Here is a 9,747-nt window from a genome sequence, read left to right as displayed (position 1 = left end):
ATGTTTTATCCATCTATTTTGCCTCTACTCTTGCCCCTCTGCGTTCATTTTCCCAAGAGCAGCCAAAATGATCTTTTTTATTTTTAGGGATAAAGCAACCCTGCCAGGCCTCTGCATGTAGGAAAATTACAAAGATTACCCTGTGTGATCTGGCTCCCCCCACTTCTCCAGCATCATCTTACATTATCTCTCTTGCTCACAACATCCCAGCTTCTCCGACCTTTCTCTAAATCCACCTAGTTCCTGCTGTAGGGACTTGACTGTTCCTTTGTTATACGCTCCTCTCTAACTGACATTCACCTGCTCCTTCTCTTCCAGATTCAGCTCAAATGCTACTTCCTCCAAGAAGTCTTTCCTGATTGTCCTCTCTAATGTAACAACTCCTCACACACCCTGGATAGTCTTTATTACATCACCCTGTTCCATTTCTGTCAAGGGGACTCACAAGAAACGATTTTTTTTTTTAATTTTTAAAATTTTTTTAACATTTATTTATTTTTGAGACAGAGAGAGAGAGAGAGAGAGAGAGCATGAACGGGGGAGGGTCAGAGAAAGAGGGAGACACAGAATCCGAAGCAGGCTCCAGGCTCCGAGCTGTCAGCACAGAGCCCGACGCGGGGCTCGAACCCATCGACCGCGAGATCATGACCTGAGCCTAAGTCGGACGCTTAACCGACTGAGCCACCCAGGCGCCCCAGAAACAATTTTATGCAAGTTGTTACTATCTTTCTCTGCTAGAATCTAAGTTTGATAACAGCAGTGACTTTCTCTGGCTAGTCCACTGCTACACCTTAGTTTTGGGGACAGTGCTGGGCATAGAGAAGGTAGTTGGGAAATATTAGTTGAATTACTGAGCCATGCAATAGGGCAGCAACTAGACAGTGTATTATAGAGCGGTGCTCAGAACTGAAAGAAACCTTCATAAATCTCAGGATTGGAAAGAACCTCAATCCTCTGGGTTTTACCAAGTCCCTCCAGCACAGTAGAGATTACATAATTTGGAATATTGGGCTTCTGACGGGATGGGAAAGCCAAGCAGTGTATCCTTGCCCATTAAAAACACTTCTCAAATTTTATTTAAAGGTTTATTTATTTTGAGAAAGAGAGAGAGAGAGAGAGAAAGCACGAGCAGGGGAGGGGCAAAGAGAGAGGGAGAGAGAGGATCCCAAGCAGGCTCCGTGCTGTCAGCACAGAGCCTAACTCGGGGCTTGATCCCATGAACCGTGAGATCATGCCCTGAGCTGAAGTCAATAGTCAGATGCTGAACCGACGGAGCCACCCGGGCGCCCCAAACGCTTCTCAAATTTTAAAAGGCAAACACGTATCCGGGGGTCTTGCTAACGTGCAGACTCTGCTTCAGCAGGTTGGGATTCTGCACTGCCACGAGGCCCCCACGTGATGTAGACACTGCCGGGCTGAGGACCGCACTGCCAGCAGAAGGGTTGAGGGGACAGGAGCACCTCAGCTCACATGTGATGATGCCACATCACTGCCATCTCGACACTAGCACGGTTAAGCCTTCCCATAGCAAGGGAGGAAAAGTGCATGTTTCCGTCTCTGAAGGGGTCGGCTCATCGAATGATCCCCTCTCCACTCTCCAATGCCGGATTTCCCCCTACAAACATATCTTTACAGAAGACTTGAGCCCACGGAGAAGGCCCCATCGCAGGAAAAGCCCACCCGCCTTCCTCTCTCTCACACCTCTGCGTTTTCTGTGTGTTGAATCGATATGTCTTCTCTCATTTTCAATGCTGAAAGCCAAGTGCTTACGTGCGATTCAATTCTGTTAACACCTACTGAGCACCTCCTGTGTGCCCGCCCTGTGTTTTGGAGTTAGAGGTACAAAGACATCCCCTCTGTCCCAAGAGTCTAGTCTAGTGACAGCAGTGAGACGAGGAAACCCGTGTGCTAGTCATGATACAATGGGGACGTTCCTGTGGTGGAAGCACCTAGAACTTTGGGGGAACTGAAGCATTTAAAAAAAAAATTTTTTTTTAACATTTATTTATTTTTGAGAGACTGAGAGCAGAGGAGGAGATGGTTGATTTTGTCCAGAATGTCTTTTTTATTTTTCAGTAGGCTCCACATCCAACTTGCACTCAGGATCCTGAGATGGACCGACTAAGCCAGCCAGGTGCCCTTTGGCCTAGAATGTTTAAAAGGGACTTCGTGGAGGGAGCACCTGGGTGGCTCAGCCAGTTGAGCGTCTGTGTCTTGATTTCTGCTCAAGTCGTGATCTCATGGTCGTGGGATCCAGCCCCACACTGGGTTCCATGCTGGGGTGGAGCCTGCTTGGGATTCGCCCTCTCCCTCTCTCTCTGCCCCTCCCCTGCTCCCTCTCGAAATAAATAAACATTAAAAGAGAGAGAGAGGGAGAGACTTCATGGAAAGGAGGTTTGGGTTTGATCCTGGAGGATGATGAGAAGTGTGGTAGATGAACAAGGGGAGGGATGTTCCAGACTGAGGGTTTTGTGGTGAGAAAATACTTCATGGATTCAGTGAACGGGTTGGAGCAGGGGGGAAGCCTGTGTAAGGCCGTGGGTCCTGTGCTAGGACTTGCCCTCCAGGAAACAGAGATTAAAGGTAGACAACCATGTTCAAACTACTTACTGCAAAAAACCTCTGTGAGTTGGGAAAAATTAGGAGTTTAGTACGGTGAAAATGGGGCCAGCAAACTTTTTCTGCAAAGGGTCAGATTGTACCGTAAACATTTTAGGTATGTGAGCCATTCAGGGTCTGTTGCAACTGAATGGGTGTGGTTGTGTGCCAATAAAACTTTATCAATGCTCACATTTGAGATGCATATCATTTTCTTTTTTTTTTTTAATTTTTTTTTAACGTTTATTTATTTTTGAGACAGAGAGAGACAGAGCATGAATGGGGGAGGGGCAGAGAGAGAGGGAGACACAGAATCGGAAGCAGGCTCCAGGCTCTGAGCCATCAGCCCAGAGCCTGACGCGGGGCTCGAACTCATGGACCGCGAGATCACGACCTGAGTTAAAGTCGGACGCTTAACCGACTGGGCCACCCAGGCGCCCCATGGGATGCATATCATTTTCATGTGTCAGAAAATATTGTTCTTCTTTTGACTTATTTTTCTACTTTTGGGAAATGTCAAAACTGTTCTTAGCTCAGGGGCACCTGGGTGGCCAGGTTGTTAAGCGTCTGACTCTTGGTTTCATCTCAGGTCATGATTTCACACTTTGTGAGTTCAAGCCCCGAGTCGGGCTCTGTGCCAACGGTGAGGAGCCTTCCTGAGATTCTCTCTCTGTGTCTCTCTCAAAATAAATAAGTAAACATATGAGCTAAGAATGTTTTATATATATATATATATATATATATATATAGCTCAAGGACGGTATAAAATCAGTCTGCAGGCCGTATCTGGCCCCTGGGCCATAGTTGCAGACTCTGGGTGGGAACAAGGTCAAGAGAAGGTAATAGTGGAGGAAGCTGGAAAAAAGCCTGGGGGGAAAAAGGAGTTTAAACTTTATCCTGTGGCCAATAGGGAACCGTTGGAGTTGTTCAGGGCAGGGATAAGGTGTTCAACTGAGGCACAAGTGGAAATCTGTGCCACCTGGGTGACCTACGAAGCTTGAAAATGGAGCTGAGTGGAGGGAGAAGCCAGTGATTTGATTCAAGAAAATAAATTACTGCGAGCACTCAGTAAAAGCTTTAGAAAATCTATTTACATACAGAGTGCTAATTAAACTTTCTTTGCTTTTTCATTAAAGCAGACCACACCCTCTGTTGTCGCTTAATTGTGTTGTTCTAAGCACTTGAAAACAACAAATAGCATTTTCTTAATTACTCTAAGATAATTTTTATTAACACAAGTTGCCCTTGCGTGTATAGTCCAATTTACTGAGGTTTTGTCCTATATGTGCTTTATCCCATAAGCATGACTCAGAGTGGGAAGGTCTAACTCTCTGCCTCCTGGCAGGGAAGATACAATTATACTCAGTAGTGGGCTGGTAAATGTTTAACCACCTGCTCTTGGAAGAAAATGTGTGTGTGCACATACATTTAATTTTCGCTGACATAAAGGAAATGTAGCACCCAACTGAAAAATAATAACAAATTATACAATATTATTTTATTATATTTGTTTAACATTTGTTTATTTTTGAGAGAGAGAGAGAGAGACAGAGCGTGAGAGGGGGAGGGCCAGAGAGAGGGAGACACAATCCGAAGCAGGCTCCAGGCTCCGAGCTGCCAGCACAGAGCCCGACGCGGAGCTCGAACCCACGAACTGTGAGATCATGACCTGAGCCAAAGTTGGACGCTCAGCCGACTGAGCCACCCAGGCGCCCCACATAATATTCTTTATTGTAAATTCCATGCAGCTAATTGATTCTCACGGAAAGCTTTCGTTACTTTTGGCCGAACCCTTGCATTCGTGGCCCAACGGTGTTTGCAATTCAACCATGATTTGACACAATGAGACTGTGGATAAATGCTTGATGATTATCCAGCCCAGCAAAGCAGTTGTTCCTGCCGTGGATAAATGAGTGTGGTTCTGACATGAATGTTGGTTGATAGTTTGTCCGTGTTAACAAATAACACAAAAGTGAAGCCATGAAGATGTATGTGGTAGCTTCACGCATCAGTCAGGAGCGACCTCTTCGCTGAATCGTGTGACAGTCTGAAAATACTAGAAGAATATTACCTCAAATATTTTCACTACTCACAACGTAAAGGTTATAGACCCGACACACTTTTAATCTGCGTTATTAACATTCTCTCTACCACTTTATTAAGTTTAGACGATCAACAAAACAATAAATAAAACCTTGATTTTTAGCATTTGTAAATACTCCCACCATGGACGATTCCAAGCTGTGAGAACGGGAATTGGGAAGAGATATACAACAGCACACCATTAGAGTAGTGTTTCTTTTTTTAAAAAAATTTTTTTAATGTTTATTTATTTTTGAGACAGAGAGAGACAGAGCATGAACGGGGGAGGGGCAGAGAGAGAGGGAGACACAGAATCCGAAGCAGGCTCCAGGCTCTGAGCCATCAGCCCAGAGCCCGACGCGGGGCTCGAACTCACGGACCGCGAGATCGTGACCTGGGCTGAAGTCGGACGCTTAACCGACTGAGCCACCCAGGCGCCCCTAGAGTAGTGTTTCTACCACAGAGGTACAACCCACAGTTTGCAAAACTTCTGAAAATCTACCAGCCCGTTCTCTCTGGAATCAGATCTAGCTGGCTCCAGCATAGTATCGATTATACCTCATTTTTCAAAAATTTTTTTTAACGTTTATTTATTTTTGAGACAGGGAGAGACAGAGCATGAACAGGGGAGGGTCAGAGAGAGGGAGACACAGAATATGAAGCAGGCTCCAGGCTCTGAGCTATCAGTACAGAGCCTGACGCGGGGCTCGAACTCACGGACCGCAAGATCATGACCTGAGCCGAAGTCGGCCGCCTAACCGACTGAGCCACCCAGGCGCCCCTATACCTCATTTTTCTAGACTGTCTCTTGCAATTTACCAACCGGAGGGTCACCTGGAGAAACTGCTTTGTTTAAAACCAAAAAAACAAAAAACAAACAACACAAAAAACAAAACCAGACCTCAAGTATCTTAATGCGAAGTTAGCTATGAATATATCAGCTTGTCATCTGAATTTTCCACCTTAACAAAATGACAACGTTCTCAAAAATTGGCTTTGAATATCCTCTAAAACAGTGCTCATTCTCAAAAGTCTAGGACCAATGATAAGATTCTCAGTAATAATATGGCCCCTGTGGCATTTTCTCTCTTGTGGCCAAACTAACATGAAACACGGGTCACGGAATCGGGAGAAGGCCAGTGCAGGAAGGAGGAAGGAGCCTTCAAACTCAGCTAGCCCAGCTTCTTTCATTCATCAGATAAACGGAATCCAGAGAGGTTAATTTACTTATCTAAGTCAGAGAAGCAAAGCTGATATCAAAACCTAAGTTTTCAAGTGTAAAATAGTTTCTGTGTGCTAATTTTTCTCTCTCAAGCGCAAGATGAGATCATTGTGGTAAATGTACTCAGACTTCTCTTACTTTGGGATAAGTGGGCGCCTTGAGTAATACTGTTTCGGGGAGAACCATTGTTAGGCTGTAGAAAAGAAACCTCTGGGTATGTATACTTACATATTACATCACAAGGGTTGTTGTGGATATCCTCCCTCTTATTTCATTACACTGTTACCATAATTCTTTTTTTTTTTAATTTTTTAGTGTTTATTTTTTTTAGAGAGAGAGAGAGTGCGAGTGGGGGAGGGACAGAGAGAGAGGGAGACACAGAATCCAAAGCAGGCTCCAGGCTCTGAGCTGTCAGCACAGAGCCGAAGCAGGGCTCGGACTCACAAGCCTTGAGATCACGACCTGAGCAGAAGTTGGACGCTTAACTGACTGAGCCACCCAGGAGCCCCCCTGCTTTTTTTTTAAGTTTATTTGTTTTGAGAGAGAGTGAGACCGCAGGGGACGGAGAGAGAGAGAGAGAGAGAGAGAGAGAGAGAGAGAGAGAGAGAGAATCCCAAGCAGGCTCCACTCTGTCAGCACAGAGCCCAATTCAGGGCTTGAACTCTTGAACTGTGAGATCATGACCTGAGCCAAAACCAAGAGTCAGACACTTAACCGACTGAGTCCCCCAGGCGCCCTACATAATTCTTCTAAGGCACAGATCTAGTCATTCCAAGGGTAATTGTTCACAAATTAATAGCAAGTGAACTGGGCAAGTCTTGCATTAAACCAGCCAACCCTCAAGCACATTTCAGAGTCAAGAACACATTTTATACCTTGATCTGAGAGTGAAAAATCCCAGGTTCTTGAGAATGACTGGAGGCAGAAAATTCCTTTGGAAAACGGGCTTGTTGGCCAGTCTCAATGGGCTGCTGAAAATGTCACTTTTGAGAGGACAATTTCTTTCCTCTTCCCTGGAAATGACAAGCCTCCAACACCATGTTTCTTACTTTCTTTCTTTTTTTTTTTTTTCTTTTCTTTTTAAGTAATACAAACCTACAATCTCTTATCTGAAACCCCTGGGGCCAGATGTGTGTGGAATTCAGAACTTTTCAGGTTTTAGAATGGTAATAAAGCACATATACTGGCTATTCTGAGTCATCCCCAGTGGGGTCTGGGGCAATACTCCATAATCAAGCACATTTATATTTTGTAGTAAAACATAACTATTCAAATGAAGTGGGAGAAATAAGAATATAAACAGCTTCGTGTCAGTTCATTTCAGGTCAGATTTACCATTAATAAGGCTGTTTATTTTTTATTTTTTAAAATTTTCTAATGTTTATTTATTTTTGAGAGAGAGAGAGAGAGCGAGCACAAGCCGGGGAGGGCAGAGAGAGAAGGAGACACAGAATCGGAAACAGGCTCCAGGCTCCGAGCTGTCAGCATAGAGCCCAACGTGGGGCTCGAAGCCACAAACCACGAGATCATGACCTGAGCTGAAGTCGGATGCCTAACTGACTGAGCCACTCAGGCACCCCACCATAAGGCTTTTTAAAACATTAGGTTTTCAGGGCTATGTAGATACAAAATTTCTTGGTGAGGGAATACAGACCTTTAATGATGTTATCGGAAAGTCTTCCCTTCATACATTAAAAAGATGTACGTGTATGTATGTAATGTTTTCTTGATCCACGTTCAACTTTAATTCTATTATTATTTGTTGGAAACTACTCATTCTCGTTATATTAATCTCAGAGGCACATTAGCTGTGTCTGGCTCAGATCTTGTTTTAATTCCCAGCCTGTGCACAGGGCAAGGTTTTCTGCGATTCTCCGGGATGTCTGCGAGAGTACACGGCTTTCGTGTTCTGTCACAGAGGTCATTTTATACACCAGAGGACTTGGTAATGACTTGCTTCCCACCAGCCCTCCCAACCACTTGCATGGTGCTTTGCAGCTTTGCAATTTTATTTTTGTGGCTACTAAAGTCTCCTGTAACGTTACCTGAAAAGTTATATTAAACTACAGGAAACAAGAACAGGCGTTGCACATAAAGAGAGCAGAGAAGAACACCAAGCTCAACTTTGTCCTTGTAAAAGCAGTCTTGATCAGTCTGGTTAATGCTGTACTAGATGCCAGGGAAAAACACGACTTCCTCCTCTTTAACCCTCACAGCCTGATGGATACTAGTCCTCTAAAAATCAAGACTTGAAAAACTATCCGGAATATTCTCCGGCGACAACAAAGAACGAAACAAAAGCTGTAGCTGGAAAACCAGCGAGGAGGAAAACAGAGTCTGCTCGGTGTAGGGGAGGATGTATTAACATAAATATGTACAGGACTTGGATTGTAGACTTAGTAGCATATAGAGGAAACCCACCAAAGACACCAAAAGAGTGAAAACAGCTAAAAGGAAGACAGGAGCAGAGATGCTACAGTTTTAAAAATTGTAACTCATTGCCTAGTGCGGCAATAAAAGCTATCCACTAATACGCTATTTCAGAAACTTAAATTTCACATGCAATGCTACTAAAATACCAAAGGCCATACATAACGTCTGACCCACGCTGCCATCTCATATAGCAAATTCTTACATGGGAGCTTAAAAAAAGATTGTTTGACTGGTCCACTGTCCTGCAGCGTCAGGAGGCTGCTTTGTCTGACATATTGAATTTCCAATGTCTCTCACACTTCCTCCTTTTCAGATGCACAAAAGGTTTTTGTAAAGTTTCTCTTGCTTTTATTGCTGGCAGCTACAGAAACCATGCCACATGCCTGGCGGAGAGTTATAGGGTGTGATTTCATTTGACCAGTGTCTTCGGAGCTTCTGGATTTTTAAAAATAACCCTTAAAGTTTCCTTAAGAGCTGTTACATGAAAATCTGTACGAATTCAAACTGCGTGCTGAATCAGTCATGCATGAGAGTTGCCTGCCATTGTTGCGTGTCCCCTCTGAAACCACAGGAAGAGGGGCTCTTTCCCCAGGTTCTCGTCCACTGCCTGGGTTCCCTCCACTTCCTGCAGGAATTTCACTTGAGGGCATGCAGTTATCTTCCCAGGGTGGGTCCTCGTCTGGTACTCTAAAACTATTTCCAACGAACGCAGAATGACCTAGGCTCGTACAAGCTTTCGGAAACACGACGGGGACACTTCCTAGGGGCCTGTGAGCTCGGCAGCGCCCAGACTTCGAAGTCAGCGGGACCCGAGTTTGAAGCCCCGGTCGCCCCCGGGGCCTTCACTGTGTGCTCTGCGGCTGCGTGTTCTATATAAAGCAAATAACCCTCGCTTTCCGTGCCTCGTGAGCTCGTGAGGATTAGGTGACTTTACATAGAGCACGGGAGCATCACCATATGGTCATTTCTTGTCGCTGTTCCCGAACCCCAGACTGGCGGCGGGCGGGGGGGTGGGGGGTGGGGTGCGGGTGATGCCCGGCCGGGCGCGGGAGACTCTCGTCGCGCCGAGTGCGGGCGGGGGGCGGAGCGCACCGTCCGGCAGGGGGCGAGCTCCTCACACTTTCTCTCTCGCCTGGACGGGCATTCCCCGCGGTTTAGGGGGGGACCCCAAGGAAGGTTCCTAGCGCCGGGTAGGGGAGGGTAGACTGTGGCTGGGCCCGGAAGGGTGAGACGAGGCCCCGCCTGCCCGCGAGGCCCGGGGTGGGGGTGGGGGTGGGGGTGGGGGTGGGGGCGCGCCCTCGAACCACGGCGCGCGGCGCGGGGCTCGAACGCCGAGACAATGCGGCGCGCGGCGGCGGGCGAGCGGCTCGGCGGGCCGGGGCGCGCGCCGCCTTCCTTCCTCCAGGCTCGGC

The sequence above is a fragment of the Panthera uncia genome (assembly GCF_023721935.1).
Source record: "Panthera uncia isolate 11264 chromosome A3 unlocalized genomic scaffold, Puncia_PCG_1.0 HiC_scaffold_12, whole genome shotgun sequence".
Taxonomy (NCBI): Eukaryota; Metazoa; Chordata; class Mammalia; order Carnivora; family Felidae; genus Panthera; species Panthera uncia.
Note: the sequence above shows the minus strand (reverse complement) of the source record.